Source organism: Electrona antarctica (genome assembly GCF_951216825.1).
Source record: "Electrona antarctica genome assembly, chromosome: 17".
Classification (NCBI taxonomy): Eukaryota; Metazoa; Chordata; class Actinopteri; order Myctophiformes; family Myctophidae; genus Electrona; species Electrona antarctica.
In genome coordinates, this window is record NC_136798.1 from 10,940,790 (window position 1) to 10,966,265 (window position 25,476).

Sequence of the window (25,476 nt, forward strand, 5' to 3'; positions counted from 1 at the left end):
TATGTAGCCTGTATGTAGCCTGTATGTAGCCTGTATGCCACTATGTAGCCTGTATGTAGCCTGTATGCCACTATGTAGCCTGTATGCCACTATGTAGCCTGTATGTAGCCTGTATGCCACTATGTAGCCTGTATGCCACTATGTAGCCTGTATGTAGCCTGTATGCCACTATGTAGCCTGTATGCCACTATGTAGCCTGTATGTAGCCTGTATGCCACTATGTAGCCTGTATGCCACTATGTAGCCTGTATGCCACTATGTAGCCTGTATGCCACTATGTAGCCTGTATGCCACTATGTAGCCTGTATGTAGCCTGTATGTAGCCTGTATGCCACTATGTAGCCTGTATGTAGCCTGTATGCCACTATGTAGCCTGTATGCCACTATGTAGCCTGTATGTAGCCTGTATGTAGCCTGTATGCCACTATGTAGCCTGTATGTAGCCTGTATGCCACTATGTAGCCTGTATGTAGCCTGTATGCCACTATGCCGGCATGGAAACACTTGTAAATGTGCATACTGTAAACCTACAATGGTATAACAGTTTTATTTATTATTAACATTTCTGTGTAGGCTACATATAGCTAGGCTACGTGGTTCAATTTCCAATATAGGCAATAGTATCTAATGTGAAAAGCTGACAACGCATTGCACACCTGCTCTAAAAACAGACTATGCATGTGAAAACAATATTGCTCTGCAATAAAGCGAGCCAGCAGGGCAAGTTCAGCCAGGGTATCTTTGTTATTATATTATTCTGTTTTATTCCTCATCACGTGGCTGTTCCTTGTGTGAATTAATGTTATTTATAAGATATTGATAGGCCGATCATAAACCACTTCAAAAGTAAGTTATCAAAATGGTGGAAAGTAAGTATAGGCTACACTGCAGGCTACTGTTTTGTAGGCCTACTTGAATTTTGAGTAGCCTATTTTATATTTTCTACTACTTCTTCCACCACTGCTATGTCCAGTCGATGTCCAGACTGAAGTTTAAACTATATTTTTATGACATGGCTTACAGTAGCCTGCCATAGTTCAACCTCAATTTGAGCCCGGAGGGAGAAGTACTGAACAGACTGATCTCTCCGTGCACGAGCAGATTGCTGAGCGTGAATGTGAATGTGTCCAACATTTATGGCAGGGATTTATAGCTGCATGACAGATGCCTTGCCAGAAAACCCTGTCCAGTCAGGTATAGCCCCTCAATAGTCTAAGTGGATGAGCTTTTGCTTGCCTTGTTTAATTTTACAGTTAATAAATATACGGGTATTAAAAGTATGACATGTCATAAAAGTGCATGCTGTAAATACACAGGGAGGAGGGAGAGAGAGGGGCCACCGGGGCCGGGGCCATGCAGGCGCGTTCCAAATCCAATCCTCAGTGCGCAGGAGCAAAGCAGACGCGCGTGCGTGACGTCCCGAAAAGAACCGTCTGTCTGTCCCATACCGATGCGGTGGCACTCTCTGGAGCCGAGGAGGCAGAGTGTCAAACTGCGGCGGAGCCGCTGAACTGTCGGGGGGGAGGACGCAAACACAATTCACCCGGTGCCACACAGAGCCCGTCTATCAGAGCGACTGCAGTACAGCAGTCTGACACTGGTGTGCGCACTGCAGCCTTCACTCTCCTATGGACTGGGCTCAATGGGCTGGCTCTCCTTCAGACTGAGCCACACACACACTGGCAGCAGAGCCAGAGCCAGAGCAGAGCCGCGACAACCGTATTCAGGGACTACAGCTTCTCCAGTTCCTGTTTCCGCCGCCGCATTTACAGCCGATTTTTTTTATATCAACACATCGCTGCGTCAGACTGACTCCACTGACTTCATCGGGCCCGTCGGATCGAGCCGAAGACCGATGTGTCATGCCAAGGTATGTTCTTATACCCCTCTCTTGCATGGCGATAGCGAACGATATGGTTTCGGCTGAGTCCATGTTATTCTAGTCCATCCCCGGCCTGTTGACTGCGTCGCTGCTGAGATCACGGTGGGCAAAATAGCGGTCTTGGTTAGGAATGTGGTCCCGTTATAACGGCTCTTTGACCCAATTTGATCTGCCTTTAAGAGGATATTACGGGGAATGCCTTTCACGCTTTGTAAACAAATCAAATCGCCCTGCTTCGCTTTGTAGCTCCGTGTTGAGAACAGCGGGGACGTTCAAAACAATTCACTTTAGGTTACAATGTATCACGTACCGAATGGCTGTGTGATGATGATGATGATGATGGTGGTGGTGGAAACTGTACCAGAGCGCTGCTCCAGACAAACACTGTGACCACATCATCCTAAATCTAGTCTGTTCGCTCATTTTGCAGGCGTCTTCTAGCTAAGCCAGGCTATCAATAATGCTAGAAGCGTTCATGTAGCCAAGGCATAGCCTAGCTGTTGTGTCCACATCAGAATATCCTGTTCATTGCCATACATACTATGGGTTTTCTGACCTGTAAACGAAAAAGCGGACCTCCTTAACAAACATAGTGAAACACATGGCTATCTGTCTCACTATCTGACAATTGTGAGCCACTGATTTGTGTTATGCCGAATGGACAAAGGAGGCGCTCAGCCTCACCTCACTGACTGTACTGTCTGCCCGCTCTCCCATCACCATGGTCCGCATGTGTAGGTGTTTGTGTTTGGTGCTGTAGTTGCTGTGTAATAATAATAATGAGCTTTCCATATGAGATTATATCATAACAACAAGGACGGCCTCGCGTTGCGGACAAGGAGTCCCCGCTGCTTTGTTTGTTACCAAGCCCAAGTCCCCGGGACACAAGACCCTGGGAATCAGAGCCTGCTGACCACTCTACAAGCCAAATGTCTGTTCTACAGTTTTCTCTCTCTCTCTCTCTCTCTCTCTCTCTCTCTCTAATAGCCTACACATGGATGGTAGACTATTTTAGCAATTTACAAAACACAGGTCAGGCAGATATGTGGCAGTGATGAAAACACACACTAATCATGCACTAAATTGTGGTCCTGCATGTAGAGGGCAGGGACATTACATAGAAAGGATCATGGTGTTCACACTATTTGGACAGGTGTTTGAGTCCCATATTGTGGCCAACTATTGTGAAATTAATGTATGCTTTGCTGGTAACGTCCGGATCTCTTGAATATAGCTTATGACATGATTATCTACCGTGCTATTCTTTGAAACTCTTAGTTCAGGGACGTGGCATATTGTTATGATGTTGGTAAACAAAGTCGGAATCCAGTTTGCATTTGTCGGTCTGTGTAATCTTCTGATGTAACAGTTTTGATCAAAGCCACCTCTTCCTCAACATTCAGCACTCTGTGGATAAGTAGGGTAATGTTGTGTTGCTTCATCACGAAATTGATTTTAATTATGGATGTGATATGGATTTGTGAATGCTGTTCGGTTTACGCCTCTCAAGGCATTTCAGCTCAGTGATGCACAACTTTGGTAGTTTTTTTTCCTCCATATTGCCAAATGTTGTGTGAGCAAACATTACTGCCCTATGTTGTTCAAAGGAGTATTACTACCATATCCAGACAATACCACGACAATACATACAATACGACAATACGAGTGTGCAATAATGGCAAGAAACTCGACACTGTGGACAAGTTAGACAACTAATGCATTCATTAATGTTATCTAATAAAGTGAGGCTTGGTAACTGGAAGCAGACTGATTGAGTTAGTAGCCTTAATTCATCCATGAATAAGTAAACAGCCGTATATATTGTTGTGGTGACAGGGAGACGGTAATGCACGTCCCAGCTGGACTCCAGTGTTGCTTGCCTTGTGCATGTTGCTTTAATTAGAGGGCCATGTGAAGTAGAGCCATTGTTTATTATCAGTGACACATATAAATTAATTACTCCTGCTTTATGACCATCTAATGTGTACGTCTATAAATATATCAAACCATACAAATGTATGCAATAGTGCAATGTACAGGAACATACTTATTGAAGAGTCTGTATTGAATTGTACAGAATGTTTTCATCGTTTTGTCTGGAGTTCTTGAATCACTTTCTGTGGAGTGTCAGATTACATCATGTAGCATGTTACCCTCTGTGATTCAACCAAATAGCAGAAATATTTATTAAAATAAGATTGCACGTTGCTTAATTAATTTATTAAGCTGCTGATCTATTCTGTTTCTGCCCCGTCTCTCTCTCTCTCTGCTCTTTGTGCTTCCGCCCTCTCATGCATGCTTCATGCTACTGTCTGTCTTCATTTTAAACTAACGAGTTCATTAAACATATTAGCGGTGCTCTTCCAATGAGGTTAGATGCGGTGCAGTGAGCAAGAATGGATTGGTGACTCATTTCATAGTTTCTATTTGTTTTTAACATTTGGCACAAATGTCACGTGGCCACCGCTGCCTCTAATTTATTTTAGCAAGCCACTAGTGGCTAGCAGATTTCGAGTTCAAATAGCAGCCAGATTTGTTTTTCATTTTGACTTCACTCTGCCACACCATGCAGCCTGCCACCTCCACATCGAATGCGTGTCTTTGAACGGAGAGGCATTCTAATTTCAAGCATCACAGTGTATTGGCTCAATGGTACAATAAGTATAATGTTTGATATTGGTCCCAGTGTCTGCTACACACTATTCCCTGTTCACACCCCTCTGCTGTCCCACATGCATCCATTTTTGTCTATGAAGACAGATGAGAGGAGAAGCCTGAATAGAAATATGGAGGGAAACAAACAATACATTTTGAAGACGCATTCCCAGTCCATGGGCCTCGCCTTAGACACAGAACTGTGAAGCAGAGTGAGATGAACGTGGCGAGAGTAAGAGAGGGAGAAAGATGGAGAAACGGAGAGAATTGCTTTCAGCTAGCTCCTGTGACAATGCTACCGCCAAAAGGGGAAGGCTCAGCTGCAAGCATTGTTGTGTTGGTATTGTTAATCTCTGTGCAGACTAAGTCTGCTTCCTAGTTTTAGTTGACAATATAAATGAAAGCTGTAGTGTAGAGAATAAGCTTTGCCGTCCCTGCTTTGAAAACACCAAACAACAAATGCTGTATGGCTATTCATGGTAAATGCTTGCAGCTATAGGCACGTGTGGATTAAACAGTCTGTATATGAAAGCAAGAAATATGATGATTTATCTAGGTGGGTCAATTAACAATCTCTGCATGTCCTGTGCTGGCATTTGTCTGGCATTTTTATGTGGGGTTGGCCTTTGCTGTCCCTTCGCTGTACTCCACGGCTCTTTAAACACACCAGCAAGGAAAATGAGGAAAGAAAGGATCATCAACATTTTCTGATGTTCGATCCATTGGCGGGTGAAGAAGCCTTGTGTTGTTTCAGGGCCTCAGGTTGGTACTGGGGGAGCTTGACAGGCTGTCATGTGCTCCTGTGCAGTGTGCATGCTCTAGCTTTTCCCAGCCAGCTTTGCAGAGTGCAGCCATGCAGAATACAGCCATTCTAAGGGACAGAATACGTAGGAGAAGAGGCCTTACCGCCATCACTGATTCCCCGTCTTCTTATCCTCCTGGAGGGCCATTATTATCTGTATTGTAAGACAGAAAGTCTGTCTAGTGATCGCACGAGCCAATCACACGCCGAGTGTGTGGGGCAGGTTTCCATGGAGAAAAGCAGGCCGGGTGGCGAGACTAGAGAAGCACAGCTTGAGCAGGCTGGTCTGATCCAGGCTGATAGCATTCTCCAGGAGCTGAAAGAGAATGGGGCCCCAGTAGGCCTGCCCGGCTGTCTCCCCCTCTAAATGTCTGGCTGCCTGTCTACCTGTCTTACTCGACTGAATGAGTGGGTAAAGATGGGTCGGTAGCAAACAGGACCTCATACAATAGGAGCTGGCCCAGAAAGCCACACTGTGGGCAGTTGCTGGCCCATAGAGCTGGCCCACAGCTGTCTTGCGTGGGTGATAGCAGAGAAAGAGGGGTGTGGAGAGTGGTGCCGTTGGGTGTTCCACGTGTGTCTTGTATCCTGATGCGTGCGTGCGTGCGTGCGTGCGTGCGTGCGTGCGTGCGTGCGTGCGTGCGTGCGTACGTGCTTGCGTGCGTGCGCAGTTTATAGCCATTGCAGCCTAGGGGGAAATAGGTCTTACAACATTGCTGCTCATTCATTCATTTCAGGAACTGTCCAGAAATAGACATCTAGCCAATCCTCATGTCAATGATAAAGTCTGTCCTTCCCTATTTATTTGTCTACTGTCCCTAATCACAGATCCTTGTGTTTGCTTTGTGGGATATACTGTATATGTGTGTGTGTGTGTCTGTGTGTGTACGCGCGCACTGCTGAAAGGGTGAAATCTGCTAGCGTGCAGCTGCAAGAGTGTAGTGCCTTTTGTTTAAGATATATTTTTGGGGCTTTTTCTGCCTTTATTGATAGGTTGAAAGTAGTCTGACAGGAAATGGGGAGAGAGATTGGGGGAAGACACGCGGCAAAGGCCGTCGGGATCAAGAGTCGAACTCGCGGCACGCCATCAGGCTGGCTCAGCAGCCCTGGTTGCCCAGACGGTTGAGTTAACCGTCCGGGCCGAGTGCAGTGCCTTGTTGTCCGTCCTCATGAGGAACTGAATGCACATGGCGCATGACACACTTGATCATTTTTGGCTTGTCAGAACCTGCTTTGGGTGGGGGACTCACTGCAGGCTGGCCAACAACACAAAGAGGCTCCAGCAGCCCATCCCTGACCCCACCGTCACCAGCCTCCAGAGATCCAGGTGCTCATCGCATCGAATGCAGGAGCCTCGCCAAGCCGCGCCCCTGGGTAGAGAAAGAGAGAGAAAGAGAGACTGCAAAGAAGAGCTGCCTGACATTATTTTACTCCATCCTGATGCATGCTAATGCTAACAATCATCACCTCATCCCTCTGAAGACCCAAGTCACCCCAACCCCCCTTCCTGCTCGGGGCCTGCTGGAAGTACAGTATTGCACCCCTTTTGTTTCTATCCCAACTAGTGGTTCCACTGCAGTCATGGGACAGAGTGGAGAGGAGGCAGATGGATTGGGAGGGGAAGGGAGGACACAGAGAGAGAGAGGTGGTAATTGGGACAGCTGTGCCGTGTGGCACTGGCTAGAGGCACAAGCAGTCCGACCCCCCCACCCCCCCTTCCAAAGGAAAAAAAAAGCACAGACCCAGATGCTGGCCATTAGGATAGTTACAATGGCCCAAATCAACTTTGCCGCAACACATAGGTGTGTGTGTGCGTGCGTGCGTGCGTGCGTGCGTGCGTGCGTGCGTGCGTGCGTGCACACACACACACACACACACACACACACACAGAGAGAGAGCACTGTGTGAAGTCACTCTTAACAGAATGGAATAGTTTATTTGGTTAGCCCGTTCGTTTATGTTATAATTTCTCAAGTGGGGCAGCCCAAACTGCCAGGACTCACTCCGGTCCTACTCCTGAAGAACATTGAATGTCTTTCTTTTACCTGGAGATACCTGATCCAGGTGCCGTCACTGAGCAAGCCTAGCAGGCGACGCCACGGTCGGGCTGGCAAGGGTTCAAACCCAGGTTCCCGGAGTGCAAGCTGGACCCCGATGAAAGATGGCCATTATGCCTCTGCCTGGCAGGACGCCGCTTAAGTCATCCTGGTGCCAGTCCCACTTCCTGGGGGGTAGGATTTAGTCCGCCTCACTGGGAGTGTGTGTGATTTTTCGGTTTGTTTGTTTTGTTTTGTTTGTTTTGTGGTTCACTATTGACACTCCCCTCCCCAGGGGTGCATTTGCACTCTTGCATTCTGATGTGAGGTCAGAGGGTTAGCAGCAGAGCAGCTCACAAAGCTGGACGGCTTTCATGTGTTGATGATCTCTGTCCGCTGCCCAGAGGGCCAACGTGAGAAAGTAAGAGGCAAGAGCCCAGGCACATCTATCGTGTGTGTGTGTGTGTGTGTGTGTGTGTGTGTGTGTGTGTGTGTGTGTGTGTGTGTGTGTGTGTGTGTGTGTGTGTGTGTGTGTGTGTGTGTGTGTGTGTGTGTGTGTGTGTGTGTGTGTGTGTGTGTGTGTGTGTGTGTGTGTGTGTGTGTGTGTGTGTGTGTGTGTGTGTGTGTGTGTGTGTGTGTGTGTGTGTGTGTGTGTGTGTGTGTGTGTGTGTGTGTGTGTGTGTGTCGCGCGCGCGCGATGTCTGTTAGTGGTGATAGTTAGTGGCAACGTCTGAGAGGAATGTAAGATATCGGAGAGGATTGGCCTGATTGGATTTCCTCCGCAGGAGTCCTGTCACCTGGCCCAGCATGATGCTCTGATATGCAGCGGGATGGCAATCAAGACTGCAGGCAAGACGGTGCACTGTGAATACACCATCAGATCTTGCCATCACGCACCCTAATGTACAGAAGCACATAGGCTACAGCACTGAGTGCACAGAACCTGTCTTAATGGTTTTAAATCAGCAGGCCCCAGGAGCTGAAAACCTTTAATTCCCATCTGATCAGACCAGAGTTTGAAATCCTATATTTGGGGAATTTGGGATCTAGGATTAGACAATACAAACACATTTTGTCCCAGTGTTTCAACGCAATTCAGGATGGGATCGCCCTGATCCAGGTTCAGACATTTCACGGATTACCACATCCTGAATATCAGTGCTTTAATCCTACCTATCTAAATCCAGTGCAGGACAACATAAGGGAAGAAAGGCAATTTGGAGCAATTCATCTTCTACTTGCTTAAAATCATAATGGGAGTATAATTTTAAAAAGTAATTTGAGTAATCATGCAATTCAAAATACTATTGCCCACAATTAGCCTACTTTTGATAGGTTGATCACAGATGATAAACTTATATACACATATCAAACTTATATTACTTTTGTAATTCATATTGACATAATGTTTTTGAGATCATTCTATGATCAAAAACTGATTTAGTTGAGTTCTGAGAGGTAGGCAAATGTGTCAAAAATAAATTGAAAATATAGCTGCAAGCAGCGATAAGGCAGGACCAAGAAATAGGAACAATATGCACATGGCTTACCATAGAAAGAAGACTGAACTGGAAGACTGAACTTGAGAAAACGAAGACCATGTCGTTGTGACAGGGTCTGTTTTAATTGTGTGTGTGTGGGGGGGGGGAGGGGTTTGGGGCAGGGTTCTTGAAGACTCGTAAGTTGAGTTGGCGGTACCCGGATACTCTGCATAAGTAGCCACATATGTGTATCGAAGTTTCATTGCCGACGGTCAAACGGTTCATGAGCTATGCGCGTTCAAAGTTTGCATTTTCAATTGAGTGCTATAGCCCCACCCTTTGGCCAAGAAGAAAAAGAAAAATCAGACAAAAACAATAAGGGACCAAGAAGTCCCTTCGAGCTTTGTCCCTTAATGTCACAAACTTGATCAACCATTGTATAATGGATTTTGGTCTGGTAATCCACTGTAAATCCTGCCCTCAGTGGGATCAAGGTAATGCTGTGTAAAGCCCTGATGAAGACCGTTATAGGTCTAAACATGTTGGTATAATAAAGATTCTTCTCCTCTTTTAAATATTTTGAGTGCCCGGATCTCCATCCTTTTTCAATTAATGCTGTGTAATGTGTTGGATCAAACTGATCCCAATCCTATACTATTCAATTTTTGGACATTTGATTCAAATTACAGCTTGGAATTGGTTTCTTTATCAAAGTAAGTGATCCCAATCCTGTTTATTGGTTAATTTGAACTACGCAAAATCCAAATCTGCTCGGATGGGGATGGACTGTTCTCTTGGGCCTTAAAAGGCGAGAACACTTTGGTCGAGGTCTGGGTTGTGTAGTTATACCTTACTTACTTACTTAGGCCTTTGTATTCCTTTCGGAACATAGGCCATTGATGAGTCGTTTCCACCCTCGTCTGTCTTACGCCATCCTCTCCAGCTGTTTCCACGTCAGTCCCTTCTGTTTGACATCTAGCTCTGTGCTCCTTCGCCAGGTGTTTTTGTGTCTCCCTCTGCTCCGTTTTCCTTGTGGGTTCCACGTTAGTGCCTGTTTAGTTATTGCCGTTTTGTTTTTTCTTAATGTGTGACCAATCCAGCTCCACTTTCTCCTTATCAGCTTTATCTCTATTGTTTCTTGTTTGGTGCGTTCCCATAGGTTGATGGTAGTTATACCTTGCCATGATGTAACTCCAAGGGTGAGCAAGAAAAAAAAATCTAATAGAAATGGATCATTTAAAATATGCTCTTCAGTCTTCACTGACTTGTACGGTGCTCTTTTTGTGTGTGTGAAGGATGAAATATTTGTGTTTGAAAGTAGCTTTGAAGTATATCTCATGAAGGAACATATCTTATTTGGCTTTTCACTGTTGTCCTCATTATTCGATGGTATTTATGTGCTTGAGCGAGGTCTGTATACTTCTAGTTCTCACTAATTTATTGATTGTATGAGTTTTACAATTATTTAATTGTAAGAGGGGACCCCCTGAAGGAAATGTCTTCAAAACGCATATTTTTTAAGTTCCCGCATATCTTGCATTTTTCCACATATTTCAAATTCTTTCGCTACTTTAGCAAATTCCTGAAAATTTCACAGCATAAATTCACATGAAACCCTGCATATTCCATCGCATGATCAAAGATTTTTGTCTGCATAATAAGGATTTTTGCCCGTGTTTTTCTGGAGGGTCAACTTCAACTTCAAAGAACTTTATTTTTCCCTTCGGAAACTTCTTTTGTGCAGTGGTTAAAGGAAATTTAAGTGATTAAGTGATTTTTTTAATTAAAATACGTGTTTAAATAGTACAGTAACAGCTCTCCAGTTATTTAGTAAACTGAATTTTCAGGTCGGGATGCCAATTTTTCCATTCATGGATGTTCTTTCTTTTACTATAAAACCCTACTAATGAAATAGAATTTCTTGAAAAAAGAGAACGATAGAAAGAGACTCACCGGTGTATTTCAACCATTCTATGGTATGAAAGTGAAGTGTGGGCTGACTTTAGTTGTTCCCCCTCCCCATTACGGTGTCACCACTTAAACCATTCTTCTTCTGGACATAATCGGCTCTCAGCGCAGAGCGGGTACCTGATACACTGGAGGCTAAAGTGTTTTCTGGTGTCTCTGAGGCATCAGTCAGACATATCTCCAGCTTAGCCAGCCATATCTGGAGAGGAGCTGTGAATTGTCCAATATAGGCCCAAGCTTTCAGCCCCTTCAGCCAAGACATACTGACAGAGAGAGAGAGAGTGATAAGAGGGAGAGGAGCGAGAGGAAGAGATTGAGCGCAAATCTGGATTTTTTTTTTAGAGGTCTGGGAGATTGGGGGGTGGGGGGGAAGGGGGTAGTACAGAAGCAATGCTTTCCTTTGATGCATTTACTTCAGGCTTCAAGGTCCCAGGAAAGACAAAATTGCAAAGCTGCCCTCTTTCTCTTTTTCTCTCTCTCTCTCTCTCTCTCTCTTAGATGAGTCTGTGCTCTTCTTCATTTGACAAAGTGTTTCTTTTCTTTCTGCTCGACGTCATTGTGTCATGGCGGTTTTGTTTGTAAATCAATTCTCTAGTGATTTTCTCCTGCAGACATTGGGACATTGTCACTATGATCCTAATGGCCAGCATCTGGATCTATAATAACTGCAGTGATATTTAGCGTGTTGGATTACCTATCTCAAGAAGGTTTAAAATCTCTGCAAGTTGATTTTCATATTGTTACTGAAATGAATGAATCCCACTGGCAAACCACAGTATGCTTTGGAAAATGGTTGGCAGTAATTTGAGTCATATTCAAAGGGCTAAGCATGCCAGATAACCGTCCTTTAAGCTTGGGTGTAGGAGATAATATTATACATACCTGTACATACCGGTATACAGTATTTAGAAACGGCACCTTCAAGTGTGCTATGTGATCAATGTACTACATACTTATTCACCTACTTGTATTTATACTTGTTATTGTTGCTGCAGTGTTGAGGAATAAAACAAACTAAGAATGTTACTGTTGTGTACTTGAGACAGTCAAATCTTGAAAAGCAATCAGATTTGACTGTCCCCTAAATGAGACTAGTACACAACAGTCCAAGGGCTGTTATGCTGAGACACTGAGATACAGGGATAGAGACTGGTGAGCCATGTCTTCAAGGTGGACGAACAGTTCCTCGTAGAGACAGAGGGAAGGGATGGTAAGACGATGGTACAGTACACACAGGACTCGTGAGATTTTATGCCAACAACGTCGGTGGCTCAGCGTTGCAGTCATTGCTGCCTCTGCCATCAAAGAGGTGTCCTTGTCAGCCACATTACTGATTTGAAATCACCCAGCATGGTGGGGGTGTGTGCGGGAGATCTGGCTGAATAACAGTCAAGTTGAAGAATAAAAACGGCCTCCAGATGCTAAGTTCACAATTATATTTGATCCGATGCCAAAATAATTTAGTTCGGTTGGGACTCGCAACACCTCAATTCCACGAGCCACATGCGACGAGGCCTCCTTTTTAATTTGTGGAGCAAATGAGGGATTATTTTTGATTAATCCAGTGTCATGGTCCTCCTCCATCTCTGGGTATTTACACAAATACACTCTGGAAAGTTGTTGCAGCGCCATGTATTCCGAATACAACAACATTTGATGAAGATTTTGCGAAAATAATTGTGATTATCTCAAATAATTGCGATTCGACAATTCTGTAATAGTTGTGTGAACTTTAGATCTCCATTAGATAGAAAGCTGGCCTGGTCCAGTCAGCAACAAAAAGCATTTACGTCGGCCTCGTTCTTCTTCGGTGCTGGCTGCCCTCCGGCTCTCTGCTTTTGGCGGGTAAAATTGCTGGCCTTAATTGAGGCACTTTTGAGCCATGTTTATCACCGTGGCAACGTTTCCCCTGCAGATAATCATTGTCTTGTGGATTAGCATAACAACAGAGAAGAGGCTTTGCTTTAATTCCACTAACACTGGACCAAGCTCCTCTGTGTCTGCCCGCCTGCCGGGGTTGTCTTAACTAGGATTAGGACCGTGGGCAGCGAGCCTGCCTTCGTGCCCACTGGGCCTCCGCACTGGATTCACAACACCCTGTAAGTGAACACCCCTGTCTGCCGGGACCCCAGAAGCTAGCATGGGATGTTCCTGACAACTTCCTGTACCTTCTGTATAAGCCTCAAAAGCCTACACTCGCCATGACCTTTTTGAAGACATCGTCCTGACCTTCACTGACCCTCTCGTTGCTTCAACAGCATGTGGCCTTGCTGTGTCTACTTATTCCATTCGGAGCTAGCATCCTGCTAGCTAGGCAGCTAACGAGTACAACTCATGGGGGTGCATACATTCGTTAGACATACTAACAGTCCGACAGGCATTAGTTCGACAACACCGTCACCCCCGACATGCGCTGCCGGTTACAACTAACCCATGCTGCGGGTTAAAATGTACCCGTGGCTCCCGACATGCATGGCAAGTTACAGCTAACCCGTGGCAGGTTAAAACTAACCTGTAGCTTCCTGTGAGGTTAGGTTTGGGGTTTTGGGTAGGGTGTCGGATTCATGACTGTAGGACTGTTAGTACGTCGGACCAAACACATGCACCCGTAGAACTGGCTGTTTGCATAGTTGGCTAATAGGCCTAGCAGGTGGATTTGGAGACAAATACTGCTGCGGAGGCATGTTGGAGGAACATAGCACACTGTCCTCTACCCCGCCACGTCTGGAGGAAAAATGGAGAGTTCAGTACTGCAGGGGGTCCCTGGGGTGTGAGGGGTAAAAAGGACAAGGAAGCCACAGCATGCCTGTGCCTTGTGCAGCTGGCAGAGGGGAGAGGGAGCCAGAGTGAGAAGAGAAGGGACAGGGGGGAGGGCATAGGGGGGGGACAGGGTCTGACCCTGTGTGCACAAGAGATTAAGAAGAAGAATAAAGTGTGGCCTTGGCAGTGCTCCTCTAATATGCGTGGTAATTTAAATACACAATGAAAAAGAAATAGCAGTGATGTGCGCGTGCGTGGCTCAAACATGAACGATCTCCATGGAGGATTCCTGCCGTTAGGCATTTCTGGGCTTCACAAGCAAACAAGTGGGTAAAGCGTGTAAAAAGAATTTCAGGCCCTCTCAAAACGATGACCACACCATTCCAAGGCGCCTTTCAAACATTTACAGAGTCACAAGGCATTGGTCACACACACACACACACACACACACACACACACACACACACACACACACACACACACACACACACACACACACACACACACTCGTAACTCGTAACTCCTTGGCAATGTCCCACAGTTTATTTATTCTGTAAGAGAGTAGCTAGTTTCACATGTTTTTGGTGGGCTTACATTTTGAAATTATCTTTTTCTGTTGGACCAAAAGTGATTTGTTTTGCAGGCAGGTTTCCAGACTAATTTAATAAGCCCTATATAAAATACTGAACGAATAATATTGTGCACTGTTACAGTAGATCGTCCGGGAGGCAGGGAATATTGTTTTGCCCCTGTCTGTCGGTGTGTCCAGATTTTGTCCATAACTCATGCAAATCGATACACATTCTTTCTGGAGTCATGTGATCAAAATGTATCTAATCAGTCCATTGCAATTGGCTACAACTTCCAAAATTTGCACATTTCCAAGTGGCCCATTGGGAAGATCTGATCGCTAACTTATTGAGAACAATTTCTTGCTTGTATCATTATCTATCATAATGTTTTTTTCCATTGTCCGCTGCAGGCTGCACTATTTCCCAAACAACTAATGTGAGGTTAGGGTTAGGGTTTGGGGTTAGCGTTAGTATGGGGCTCTATAGTCAGAATATTGGGTAGTCAGATTTATGAGTGTCAGATTATTGGGACGTTTTAGGAAGGTTATCCTATGGGCTTAGCGCTTGCATGTGATGATGGTAGTTTTAGGAAGGTTATCCTATGGGCTCAGCGCTTGCATGTGATGATGGTAGTTTTAGGAAGGTTATCCTATGGGCTCAGCGCTTGCATGTGATGATGGTAGTTTTAGGAAGGTTATCCTATGGGCTTAGCGCTTGCATGTGATGATGGTAGTTCTGAGTATTTGTTCTCCTGTATAACTTTCAGGAGCCATTTTCATTTTAGGCATTAAACAGCACTGCTGTAGGCTATACTTGTATTCATCTCTTGTGGGCAACACACGTGAGGCAGCTGTAGCATGTGACATACATGACCTCGCCCACAGCAGTGGTGGAAGTTGGACCCATGCTCCCTCCCGGAAGGCTGCTGGCTCTTCTACCTTGCCAAGTACACACACACACACACACACACACACACACACACACACACACACACACACACACACACACACACACACACACACACACACACACACACACACACAAATGTGTGAGTTAGACATAGCTTGAGGCACATCTCAGGGTACAAAAAGCTTGCTTTGGTCCCCCGTGGCCTGGCTGGTTGCAGAGACTGAGACGGATCTTCCTGGTTTTAGACCTGCCGTTTGTAGAGGCTTGTTGAACATCTTGTACAAGACTGCCAAGTATCAGGCCCACCGAGTGGTTCTGCACCCCGGCCCTCTGATATGTACAGTATGTCTGAGGCCTGACACTTGGTCAGCTTTACCAGGGCATGCTGGAAAATGGAGGTCAAATGGTCAAGCCATTTCATGGATAAACACTCTTCTCTGCTCTCCACTCACAAAATGACACGCAACCACATGACCCACAGTTACTTACACACACACACACACACACACACACACACACGCACACGAGCAGCAACGGAGTGTGCAGATTGGAGCTCTCTTCTAACCATGGAAAATGACAATCAAATGATTGATCTTGCTGGTTGAGTTATTAACCCATTATACTTACGAGTCCATTAGCTGCCTGATAATTGAACCATTAATTTAAACAAAGACTTTAGTTTCCCACTATTGAATCCCACATTCTCCTCATTCACTGAGGTTAAAGATCATTTTTTAGTGGCGCAAATTAACCCTCCATCCAATTTTCTCTCACATTTCTCTATCTGTGATGAGTTCCTATAAAACAGTGTTTCTCTCAACTACTTTTCACTTTTAAAGCAGGGACTTAATTGGCCATTAAAGACAACACTGGTTATTTTGAATCTTGTTGTTATTGGCTTGAATCTTGAATCGGCTTGTTGCGGCCCACTTTGGGGTCTTGATGACGTATTTATTTGGTTTGGTATGGATTGTAATTATTGCAAAGTGTTTGCGTTGTTGTCTGGTCCCTTTCAGCTCAACATGGAGAGGTGTTGTGTGTGTGTGCGTGTGTGCGTGCGTGCGTGCGTGCGTGCGTGTGTGTCGCACAGTTACAAATAAGAACACTGATATATCTGTATAACGCCTACAGTATTATCTCACAGCTATGCACGTCATACCCCCCCTCTCTCTGTCCCTCTCACTTGGGAGAGGGGGGGGCCCTTCGTTTTCCAGATTCTTGCCGTGTCTTGATAAGCAGACTCTTCCTCTGAAGTGTCTTATCTCTTCTCATCTCCCACTTTGAAAAGACTGCCTCTCTGTTTGTTTTTTCGCTTCCTGACACTCCAAGGCCCCCCCACCCCCCTTCCCTTGCTCCCCTTTACATTTTGTCATTATTATTTTCATTCCCAGGTGACGCCTGGCATCCCGTCCGTCCCAGCTATCTTGTGTAATGGATCAAATCGGTCAAAATTAAGTTAATGGCGCCGTTGACCCGCCCCTCCGGCTTATCAACTACTGTCATAAGCTCGTAGAGGGAAGAAAGACTATTTATACATTTTTTTATTGTTTTTGCTCACCACCTTCTGTGAGTGGTTGGTATGGATCTGTTGCCCTGTATCTGTGGCAGAGCAGGCTGCCTGCCGGGACACCTCGTCTGCGCTTGGCTGCCTCGACGTAATGCAGCTACCTAACCTAGCACAGATCCACCATTCAAACTCCAAACACTGAGGGCAAGGAGAGGGGAGAGGTGGCCAACGGCTGTTCCGAGGTGTGTGTGTGTGTGTGTGTGTGTGTGTGTGTGTGTGTGTGTGTGTGTGTGTGTGTGTGTGTGTGTGTGTGTGTGTGTGTGTGTGTGTGTGTGTGTGTGTGTGTGTGTGTGTGTGTGTGTGTGTGTGTGTGTGTGTGTGTGTGTGTGTGTGTGTGTGTGTGTGTGTGTGTGTCCTATTATGTAGGGCACATGGCGAGGGGCAATAAACTATGGCTGAGTCAGACCTTCCCTGAACGGGCTTGGCCCCGGTTAGCCCCGACTTCTGTTCCACAGGCAGCGTCAAAGATCAAGAGGTAGGGCTGCTAGGGCGAGGGAAGAGATCGGACTACTGCGTACTACGGAACATTTTTTATCAAGCTGTGTTGGCAAGCTCGCTTCTCTCTCCGGGTGGGATGACGTTCTGTGAACGCAATTGGCTTAGGTCAGCCAACCGTTCTAAGACACCCTAGTAGCACTGTATATGAACGCGTTGAACTTAAAACAGAAACACCCATGTCAAGGCAATGTACAGTGCTGTAACACACATGTTACAATATCTCTTTAGAAATGCCTAACCGCTCTCATTTCACTCTTTATTGCATGGTCTCTCTCTCTCTCCCCCCCTCTCTCTCTCTCTCATTGGACTGTTTTCATTCCTACTTAATGTGTTGTTTCCTGTGACCTTTGAACACAGACATTTCATATCAGCTCACGCAGACACTGTAGGAAGTTAACCATGTTATATGTCCATATACAGTTATCTTGCGTCATACCATGGTCACAGTGAACACTGATTGACCGCAGGGTGTGCAACATTTTCAGATAACCACGCCTTTGTTAACGGCTCGGCTCGCCGTTGATTATCTCTTACATAGTCATGATTATTTCCTTTGTTCTCTATCTCATGCCTATACACAGAGAGGCCTCGAGCTTAGTTGCGTGCGTGCGTGCGTGCGTGCGTGCGTGCGTGCGTGCGTGTGTGTGCATGAGGTGGCAGCCAGATCTCTCTCTCTGTAAGTCACACATTCCCACTGGCTGTCCAGATGGCTGCCCAGTCAGAGCCACACCTGTTACGCCAATGCAACAGCCCAACAAACACCCACCCGATATACCCACCCCTACCCCAACATCACCTACCCTCTGGTCTCTCTGGACCCCCTGCACTTTTACACACACACACACGCGCGTGCTTATGCCTCACTTCCTTCTTTTCTTCTGAGGAGGGTTTGCTGAGGACACAAGCTATTTCACATTCCACCCATGGCCTGGCCCTGTATTGCAGTCTACATTAATAGTGACTGTATGAATGAATATTGACGCACGTATGATACTCACTCCTTTGTCGCCATGATGGTATTATTGGTCATTTCATTATTAGCGTATGCTTGCCTAAGCTGTTCAGAGGCTCTCCTTGCCTCGTGGTGTTCAGCAGCACACATTTCCATTAATTTGTTTTTTATCGATACACACCAAACCCTCCCACCTTTCACTGCTGCGGTGTACTGAACTGCATGAACTATGTTGTCCGTGTTCCCATTACTCCTCTCCTCTCTCCCCCATTCTCTTTGTTTTTCTTACTGCATACAGTCAAGGCCATGCACGTAAAGAAATAAAAGACCGTCCTCTATGTCATTTTCTTCTGCAATTCGAGCTAGCAGAGAGTCATTGTACTTGGAGGCCAACGTTCGATGGGAATGCATTGAAGTCAATCAGAGACGACTGCACAACACTGAAAGATTGCAACCTTTTGTAAAATAATCAGTTCAGGGAAATAGAAAAGACATATCGCACATTGATTCCTGCTGTCTTGTTTATCTATTTGTACAGTCCACACTATATCGTTTTATTGAGGATCTTTAGATCACGGAGTAAGTCTCTGACTGTGCAGCAAGTATGAGCTTTTATCACAGGACTGTCAAAGAATGACAGTCTGTCAACCAATCTTTGCAATATATACATACATAAACTTCCGGCTCTAATTCGCCTCCCATGTGCATCAATGGCACATGCCAGTCATAGAACGCTTGCGTTTCTTCTTCATAAATAATTGTCCTTTCTGTACATTCTGTACATGTCCATGTGTCTTGCTCCTTAGTGTCTCTCGCTATTCCTTTCCTCTCTCCTTCCATTCATGTGTCCCAGCCTCCCTTGCACCATCCTTCCCTCAGGGCTGAATCGCCCATCAATCCTACCACACAACCCCCACCCCGCCCCCCCGTTGCTTCACTTGCCATGTCATGTTGGGCCTGTGTGTGTGTCCATCCAGGCCTCATCACAGGATGCGGACACTAGCTGTGCTGACATCTCACCGCAGCGCTAAGAGCCTCTGATGTCTGTGACACACTCATAGCTGACCCCTCTCTCAGTCCAGGCCCAGCCCCAGGCCCTCAATATCATCAAAGTGGGAAACTTTTTTCTGTGCTGTGTGTTGCTTCTTTTCATGCATGCCATTCAGAAAACCAAAAAAAATCAAATAACGAAAAAACTGCACTGGTCAGGAAGAGGGTGGGTGGAGAGAAAAAGGGAAGAGCTACAACTTTTGTCTGTTTGTCTGCAATCAAAGATCCCTTCTGGCTGGGTGCAAGTTTTTGCGGCCTTTAATGTTGCTTCGTATGCTGCTGCTTTGCACCCGCTTAAAATTCTCTGGTTGTTGCTGGAGAAAGAACACCGCATCAGCACTACTGTACTGTGTTCTCTCTTCAGACGGTTCCCTCAGATGGTAGCTGCAGCATCCCCCCTTGTGAGCGCACTCCACTTCAAACGACACACCTCAGAAACTCTCTCACTGCAAGCATGCTCACACGGAGTCACGGACACACACACACACACACACACACACACACACACACACACTAGAACCCAACATTGGTATCGCCAATTATGTGGCTGATGTGTCCCGATTTTTTTTACCTTTTTAAAATGTTTACAAAATAGCAGTTCTAGAGGGGACAACCTGTCCCCTTTGTATATACTTTTGAATGGGAAGTTTGTGTGTATTTTATATCTACTTGTTTGCTTCATTGTAGAATTAAATGTTAAATGTTCTCAGACACTTTAAACAAATCAAGGTTTTTCTAATTTCTTTTTTTCTTTCTTTGTTTTGTTTTTTACACTATATCAGTTAAAACATCAGTAGGGTATAGCATTCTCCAAAAACATTGGACTCAAATATGTTGCATTATTTGAACTCACACGCACACAATCACACATGCGTAGAACTTGCATCCTGAGGCAAAACTGGACAACATAAATTTAGAAAAAGCCCCATTCTGTGGAGAATTGAGTCATGGACTTTCACTTTCTTGCTTGCGCTGGTAAGCTAGGCGGAAAGAAAAAACGTCCTTGTGCATTTGCGGGCGAGGCGAGCGACATGTGCTTCTGTAACAGGCATATGCAAATCAAGACAAGCCTGGGGATCATTAAATAAAACATGGCAGTATGGACAAAAGCCCGCTGCTACAGTAACGCTGCATATTCATATTGAGTGCTTGTGCTTAATGCGGCAGCTGAAGAGTTCATTAGTGGGAGGCGATCAGGCCAGCTGGCTCTGTCTTTAGTGAGTGTTCTGTTGTGTAGGATCAGTCTACGCTGAGCAAGAGCTTTGGGTCTATAAATGAAATTTGGTGTTCACATGTTTCATTGTGTCATGGTGTCTCACTGACTCTGAGTAGACAGACTCTGACCAGACAGTGGCCTTGTGGTTAGAGTGTCCGCCCTGAAACTGGGAGGTAGGGGTTCGATCCCCGGCCGGGTCATGCCAAATGGGACCCAATGCCTCCCTGCTTGGCACTCGGCATCAATGGGGTGGACTGGGCGGTCAAATCAACTAATCAAATGATTCCCGAGCACGGCACAGCTGCAGCTCACCGCTCCAAGAGATATGCGGAGAACAAATTTCACTGCCGTAACGTGTGTGACAAATCGTACGACTTTTGATTTTGAGTCAAGCCTATATTGTTTTGGGGCTATATCTTGTGCCACCCCTTACCCCATATCCCTACACGTATTTGCCATTTTTTACTATTTTGAAAAACCTTTTAAAATAGTTCAAATGGACGATCTACAAGCTCACAACATGTCAATATAGATCTAGCTAGTTGAACTATTTTAAAATGTTTTAAAAAATTGTAAAAAATGCCAAATAAGTTTATGAATAAGGGTTAAGGAGTGGCGCAAGATAGGGCCCTTGGGTCTTGTAGGGCTAGGCCACTGCTGAGTGCTGATCCATATACTGTACTGTACACTGTACACACAATTAATCATCCCTTGCACACATTGACAAAACCGTCCAGTTTATTAGACTCCAGTCCAGCACAACATGGTATCACTAGAATACAGTGGCATCATTTTCAGCATATCATGTTTTAGTAAAGAATCACATTATTTTGCTTTAGGCCTAGATTCGGTTTTTAATCCTTTTCTAGTAAAACAGGGGCCAGACAGAGCCCCTCAAAGACGTCAGGATGCCAGCGTATGTACAGATGTCTTTTCAGTAACATTAGTACAATGTTAAATTAACAGGATTAATTTAACATTGGAAGGGTCCAGTCATGAGGCACAGGATTCCAAATGGCCCTCCCCTGCCAGAAGGCTGAAATACGGGCAGACAGACGGAATATGAGCTGACCTTCCATCTGGTTCTCCCCAGGCAGTATGCATGGGGTGGGGGGAGAGGGGAGAGTGCTCTCCCCAGGCAGTATGCATGGGGTTGGGGGAGACAGCTCTGTTTACATGTTTATTGTATTGTTTTATCTTGATTATTTTGTTCCACTTTTGCTTTGGCAATGTAAACGTATGTTTTCTCATGCCAATAAAGCTCCTTTGAATTGAAATTGAATTGAATTGAATTGAGAGGAGAGTGTTCTCCCCAGGCAGTATGCATGGGGTGGGGGGAGAGAGGAGCTGGTTCTCCTCAGGTAGCATGCATGGGGTGGGGGGGGGGGGGGGAGAGGAGAGTGTTCTCCCCAGGCAGCATGCATGGGGTGGGGGGAGAGAGGAGCTGGTTCTCCTCAGGTAGCATGCATGGGGTGGGGGGGAGAGGAGAGTGTTCTCCCCAGGCAGCATGCATGGGGTGGGGGGAGAGGGGAGAGTGCTCTCCCCAGGCAGCATGCATGGGGTGGGGGGAGAGGGGAGAGTGCTCTCCCCAGGCAGTATGCATGGGGTGGGGGGAGAGAGGAGAGTGCTCTCCCCAGGCAGTATGCATGGGGTGGGGGGGAGAGAGTGCTCTCCCCAGGCAGTATGCATGGGGTGGGGGGAGAGAGGAGAGTGTTCTCCTCAGGCAGTATGCATGGGGTGGGGAGAGAGAGGAGCTGGTTCTCCCCAGGCAGTATGCATGGGGTGGGGGGAGAGAGGAGAGTGTTCTCTCCAGGCAGCATGCATGGGGTGGGGGGAGAGAGGAGAGTGTTCTCCCCAGGCAGCGTGCATGGGGTGGGGGGAGAGAGGAGCTGGTTCTCCTCAGGCAGCATGCATGGGGTGGGGGAGAGAGGAGCTGGTTCTCCTCAGGCAGCATGTATACCTGTACTTACTGTCTACGGCAGTGCTCTGACAGGTCCCGGAAAAGACGCTCGCCCCAAAACATGATTTACGATTCCGGGACAGAGCTCGAGCGGTGATGAGTCGGCTGAAGTGGACGTCACAACGTTCGGCGCGGCGACTCGCTCGCCTGTGCTTGCTCGGCGGTGCTTCTCATGGCTCATGTCCGCTTCCGACGGCACGCCTCTGTCACAGACGAAAACTGTACTTTATCGGCGGGGGAAAAAAAGTAATAATGGGTTGTCGGAAAAATTGTGATAGAATAGAAGTTGGTTTTGATCCCGGGAGGTTGGGGCTAATGATTAGCGACGCACGCCACCACGGCAGGTTCTGTAATGGGGTTTTCGGCTGTCATTTAAATGTGACCCTGCCCCTTTTGTGGTGTTCTTTCATTTCAACTGACAAGAAGGTATGGGCGGTCCTTGGAGCACTGCCATGGACTGACCCCAGGCAGCAATGGAAGGGGGTGTTGGGAGAGACGAGCTGGTTCTCCCCAGGCAGGATGCAGGGTGTGCGCAGAGAGAGGAGAGCCTGGTTAGAGCTTGCTGAGCTAATCCTTCCACCAAGACTGACAGGGCAGAGCTGTGCAGAAGAGTGGGAATGGAACTGTGACGGCTCCTGTTCATTAGTGCTCCAGTCTCCACGCCGGACTCCAATTAAAGGGTTCTACACATAAGCGGTAAGCGCACTCCAACATGAACGCATATACCTGCATGAGCGCGCACACACACACACACACACACACACACACACACACACACACACACACACACACACACACACACACTCTCTCTCACGCTGCAGTTAGAGGCAGGCAGAGCGCGTGGGCTCTGATGGCCTCACTGACATTTGATGGCTGCATAGTGGGGAGTGGAACAGGAGATGGAGATATGGGGGAGAGAGAGAGAGAGAGAGGTGTCTATGGGTTGAGAGAGAAAGATGGAGAGGCAGGTCTGCCACGTCGATGGCTTCGCTGATAGCTTGAACTTAACCGCACTTCTACTCAACATGCAAAGCCATTACATCAACCCACGTGTTTCACAGCTGTTCCCATTACACGCTTCATCTTGGCAAATCTCTTGTCGCCAGTGAAGGATACACTACAGCCATAATAAAGCTGCCGCATTACCGTGCACTGAATTACATCAGCAGAAAGATACTGTATTAGGTTTCTGGCATTTGCATTTCAGCCGTTTAGCAGACACTCTTGGCCTACTCATGATGTTCGACGATTTGGGCAACTGGCAAAATAAGCGTGAAATTCCTCCATAGACACATTTTCAAGTAACCCTCGATTAGTGGAGCTGTAAGAAGTAGTGGTATATTTGGTGTCACAGTAATCTACATTTGCTGATGGAGAGGACCTTTCCACAGTGCTGGAAAGTAACTAAGTACAGTTACTCAAGTACTGTACTTACTACTTAAGTATAATTTTGAGTTATTTGTAGTTTACTTTTTCCAATTTACAATACTTTTACTTCTACTCCACTACATCTCGGGTGCAAATATTGTACTTTTACTCCACTACATTTTCTTTGAAACCTTAAGTTACTAGTTACTTTGTAGATTTTGAATTATTACAAAACATACATTAACCACTTCTTCAGCTCTATATACATTTCGGGCATTTAAAAATAAACAATATACAAGCTAGCTCACTATGTGTCTATTTTCAAAAGATTATTATACATTTGAAAACTTGAAATGGGACATTCTGCACAATGAGTACTATCTACGTTTGGTACTTGAAGTACATTTTGAAACCTATACTTTTGTACTTTTACTCAAGTACATTCTAAATTGCAGTATTGATAGTTTTACTTAAGTAAATAATGTTAGTACTTTTTCCACCACTGCTTTTCAAGGCCTCTAAGCAGACACAATGCTGTGGACGTTTGTAATGTCATGCTAACGTTGACCTCCCAATTACCCAGCAGAAATGCATTCGGCCATGTGTGTGTCTGCTGGGTGCCTCCATTGACTTGAGCAAAGGGCAAAACAGGTGGTGTGCTCTGCTGCTCTGTGTGTCCTTTGCTAATAGAGGACAAATGCAGGACTGATGTGTTTCTTCTCTAAGCGGTCCTTGTGTCCTTGAGGTGGCTGGATGGACAGATAGATGGTCACAGACAAACCAAGAATAATTGCTTTAGTCTCGGGGGACATGTTGTGCGAATCCAATTTGACGTATGGGTTACAGTACGTGAGAACAGCAATGTGGGGAAGGTTGTTTGTTACCCCGTAGGACTCTAATTCAGTGGTTCTCATGTCAAGGAGGAAAATCTGACTCTGGCTTGCAGAGACAGAGATATGTTTAAGACCCAAGTTCACTTGTTATTAAATCAAGTCAAATCAAACTTTACTTATAAAGCACATTTAAAATCCACTGTCATCGACCAAAGTGCTGTACAGGTCAAAGAAAAATAAAACGACTGCACGATTCTTGCTCAAATGTGAATCTCGATTTTACTCCACAAGAATTGAGATCACGATTCTCAAACAATTCAAATTTGTTCCATGGAAATATTTATTGTCTTTATATTAGTCCGTAGTTTAGTTGCTGAACATTACTGAATTCAAAATGTGGCACCTGGAGCAAAAACATAAGAGTAACTCAAATGAATGAATGGAAATATAACGCAATCGTTTTTTGATTAATTGTGCAGCACTAAACAATCACTACAATCAGGTACCACCAGATAGTCAGACAAGCAAACACTAAGATAGGAGGTGATAAAATTAAAAGTTAAAAATTAAGCTTGGCTGTGATTAAAAGCCACGTCGGAAAAAAAGCATGTCGCCCCTAGTTAAGAGAGTTAAGAAATAAAAGACCATTATTGGAGTTTACCTTTGTGATCAATCAATGCCAGCATGGATGACTGGCTTCAGTGACAAATAAAGACCTCTTGTATTTTGGAATAGTGTGGGTATTACCCAGGTGCTAAAGGTGAAACATTGAAACGATCAATTTAATAACAATATTACCTCTCACAACGGCTCCCTTTTTAAAAGTACCCCATGTGCTTTGTGCATCAGTATCACTATCACAGCATTATGTTCAGTTTAAATAGTGAAAATAGCAGATCTACAAGCTCACAACTTGTCACATTTGGACTGTTATGAGCTTGTAGAACGTCTAAATGGAGCATTCAAC

At 45.6% G+C, this 25,476-nt stretch overlaps 1 protein-coding gene across 1 annotated transcript in view; it reads left to right on the top strand.

Annotated features, from left to right (window-relative positions):
* Positions 1-1,405: 1,405 nt before the first annotated feature.
* Positions 1,406-25,476, top strand: part of fut8b (fucosyltransferase 8b (alpha (1,6) fucosyltransferase)) — a 95,414-nt gene continuing 71,343 nt past the window's right edge. Inside the window, exon 1 of the mRNA XM_079526923.1 lies at positions 1,406-1,870. The gene's annotated coding sequence lies outside the window, so the exon portion shown is untranslated. The remainder of the gene's footprint in view (positions 1,871-25,476) is intronic.